The sequence below is a fragment of the Gouania willdenowi genome, chromosome 19 (genome assembly GCF_900634775.1).
Source record: "Gouania willdenowi chromosome 19, fGouWil2.1, whole genome shotgun sequence".
Lineage (NCBI taxonomy): Eukaryota > Metazoa > Chordata > Actinopteri > Blenniiformes > Gobiesocidae > Gouania > Gouania willdenowi.
In genome coordinates this window covers 2187536-2191598 of record NC_041062.1, presented here as the reverse complement: position 1 = coordinate 2191598, position 4063 = coordinate 2187536, and positions in this window count along the sequence as shown.

Here is a 4063-nt window from a genome sequence, read left to right as displayed (position 1 = left end):
TAAGTTTCAATTGTGCAAGATTTCATTTCTACATGAGATGTTTACTGTATGCAAGGGAACCATACCAAGATTTTTTTAGCAAAAATAAACGTGGGGGGTGAAAGTAACTAGTCATTTATACTTTGAGTACTATTTCAATCAAGTAACTTCTGCTTGAGTAGGATACATCAGTAGTCTTTACATCGCTGTTATTACATTTTACAAAGCTGATCTCTAACATAAAATCCACCCACAGGCTCATTGTTTTACTCAGAGGAAAATCTCATCATTATTTTCTCCTTTCAGCATCTTTGTGAGCAGCAGGGAGTGAGCAGAGCACAGCTTAGACCTGAGTTATCTCCTCTTTACATACATCATTCTGCAGCACTGTGTTTGCATGGTGGCAGACTGTCTGTGGCAAAGGTCTGTAGATTAAGCTTTATATTCTTCCTCTGACAGTGTTTTCTGCTAAAGAAAAATGTCCACATGCTGTTTTGAGTATACATTGTCCTTAAAAAGTCCCATTGTTGCAGATTTCCTGCTTTGTGTGAACGTCTTTCTGCTCTGCAGAGGTGATTGTTCAGCTGCTGCGGCTCAGCCTCAAAGGATACAAAGTAATGAGTGTGAACATCAAAGAATGAGAGGTGATTTTAGTTTAAAAATCAGCAATTATACACTCAGGATTACACTTTAACAGATGTTTTCAACTAGAGGTTCAGGACCCAAATGTTCGCCTGATCCAAAAAAGTGTCCTATGTTTTTATTTCTATTTGTTTTTGAAATATTGGTTCTCATATTAAAAAATCTGATAAAAATTTTTTATTTTTCGAACGTCAATATTTTTGAATATTTACCAACTAACTTGATTTTAATTGAGCTTTCTGGTTAAAATATTTTTTTTAAGACACTGATTTGTTCCACACAGTTTAATGTCATCATAATGTAAGTGAATAATTATGTCAAACTCTTTTTCAGGGACCGAATACGGACGAGTTTGATCTGAAGTGGGCCGCAGATGATAGGCGTGAAAATAAGAACAATTTTAACATCATTGTGCCCTAGTTTTCAATATCAGTTCAATTTACTTAAAAAAATATTGATTTTTTTTTTCTCCAGTGTTTGTGGAATTTAGAGGAATTTTGTGGAATTGTTTGTGAAATTTGCAATTAAAAATGGTTGCATTCATGTGATATAAACAAAGGAAAAATGCAAGCCCCTAAAAATATTGTCAAGTTTGATTAAATTGGTGAATTTGAGATAACTACAACTGGATTATTTGGACATTTACACAATAATTCATGTTTTTCTTTACGTTCTCCTTCTTGCAGGCCAAACAGGATGCTCTAAATGGCCAGATTTAGCCCCCGGGCCTTGAGTTTGAAAAATGTGTTCTAAAGGGTTGAGTGGTCGTGGATCGAACTGTAGATGTGCATAGAAGAAATGTTGAAACAAAAGATCAACGCTAATATGGTATACTGTACTATTGTGTTACAAAGGGTCAAAAAATAATTTGTTCTCAAACTAAAGAAAGTCTGGAGGGCAAAGTTAGAGTCCAAAAAAAGACAGAACATTAAAAAGACATCCTTTATGTGGAGGCAGAGACTTGAACTTCTGTCTCACTGTCTTATGAAACAAAAAAAAAAAAAAAAAAAACACTTTTGATCAGGTTTAATAACAGAACTGGGTCATGTTGAGAAATGCACCACACGAGCACAGATATGCAACGCCTCTCTTTAGCCAGAGTCACTTTATGATCTAGCACCAGTTTCTCTGCCGCAGTTTGATTTTATTAGTAGAAAATCTGATTATTCACAGTCATTAGGAGCGAGCAGCCCTTTCAGTCAGCGCGGTCATTATGAGACGTTAGTGAGCTTGAAAGTCGAGGCCGTGACAGCCGACGTTTTCTGGTTAAATATAATTTATGATATTAGCAAACCTGTGAAATTGCTGGATGATTTGATCATTGAGAAACAACATTTAAACTTTTAATCAAAATTGGTTTTGGATTGGTCAGGGAAAAGGTGAAAAGTGAAACGCTCTTTTTGTGTTACATACATGTATGTTAGTTTTTAACAGAAGGATCCTCCTGTGGTATCCTTAAACTGCATAAACTCATTTAGTTTACTTCAACAGGAAAGAAGACAATAATCAACCAAGATTAGCTAAATATATTCACACTAGGGCTGGGCAATATGGACTCAAACTCATGTCTCGATATATTTTCTCAAAATGACGATATAAACCTTGATATTTTTAATTCAAATTAAGTCTGACCAGAAAAACAATTCTGGGTTAAATTTGCTGATGCAAAATGACACACAGGCACATTTATTAAACAGCTGCACAAGATGTGCCTTTTTCTCCTCTAAGGGACAGCACGTGTGAGTGAGTTCTGTAGTGTAGCTTGCATAGATGAAAGTCTGGGTTAGAACGCACTCAGAAATCCCTTTAACTGTGCTTTTCATGTTGTTCTCAGAAGTAGTGAAATCAACAACTCCTAAAACAAGTATTTTGATACAAAATAAGCTATAAAGAATACGTACCTGTATATCAATAGTCAATGTTATAATTTTCTGTATCGCCAAAATAGAAAACTCAATATATCTTCAATATCGATACATCGCCTAGCCCTAATTCACACTTAAAATGGAAACATATTTGGAGTTAGTGAAGTGAAAACCAGAAGCAAACATATTCATAAGCACTGATTAAACCGAATTTCTTTGGAATTGAAAATTCAATGAAATTGTCATGAATAAGGATGACACGGTTGCCTTCCTTGTCCTTACATGGAAGTGACTGTGTGTGTGTGTGTGTGTGTGTGATTATCTGTCCCTAGGTGGATACCAAGCAATCAGTTAGAGGTCACAGTAATACACAGAGCCAACTCTAATTTCAATACAAATTTCCCCCACTTAAGGCCTGTGACAGACTGGTGAGTGACCTGTCCAAAGATGCATTATTGCAAATACCAGTGCAAGAATTCCAAAGTCATTAGTGCCTTTGTTACTTAGTGGCTGTAGGAAAAAGAGACACTGAAAGTGTTTGATGATGTCACTAACAGGAACTTTATCACGAGAAACCAAACCAATGACAGGAGACTTGTAGGTAAACAACACATAAAGTCACAGATTAGGAGATAATTTAACTTTATTGAGAGATGAAGAGATCACTGACAGAGTGTGTTAGAGCGCGTGTGTGTGTGTGTGTGTTTACCTGTGCATGAAGGTTTCACCTGGTTGAACTGATCCTGAGTCAGTATTAGTTCTAGTCGGTGATGTTAAAGTGATCCTCCACTGTTTTAACAAATGTGGCCTAAAACCTTTGACATGTCCTTATTAGTAGATCTATGTCTAACAAAACACATTATTTTGCACCATATTCGTTTTTATTAACTTTTAAAAAATGTGACTCGTTTACCGTTTTAGACCCTGTGCGCCGCCATTTTGAAATGGACATCATTGATGACGCCAATCTCCCCTTTTAGTCCATTGATGTTCTATAGGAGGTGAAGCATTCAGGATCAGCTTTTCAGTCTAAATAACAACTTGTGCTGCTTTGGGTTGATCTAAAAATCAGAAAAAGCTAAAAAAAAAAAAAAGTCGATCTAAATCTCTTTTTAAAAAAAATCTGTGAGCTGAAAAAAAATCTGTGACCACAGGGGGCGACAGTTCCAACTCTGCTGTTTCGTAGACGACATGAAAAAAGGAAGAAGAGCAAATAATCCAGATAATGAAACTATCAAACATTCAACCATTTCTGACAAGAACGACGGTTCTTTACATCAGACAGATTCTACCTGGGTCGGCATTAATGAGCAGCAGCGGATCCTGGTTGTCTGTATTTACGTGCACAGAGCTCTTTTTCTCTTCTTCGATGTAAACTTTCAACTTTTTTATTTACTTTAACTGATTTTTAGATCAACCCAAAGCAGCACAAGTTGTTATTTTGACTGAAAAAGCTGATAAATGATCCTGAATGCTTCACCTCCTATAGAACTCAATGGACTAAAAGGGGCGGTTGGCGTCATCAATGACATTTCAAAATGGCGGCGCACAGGCTCTCAAACTGTAAACTAGTCCCA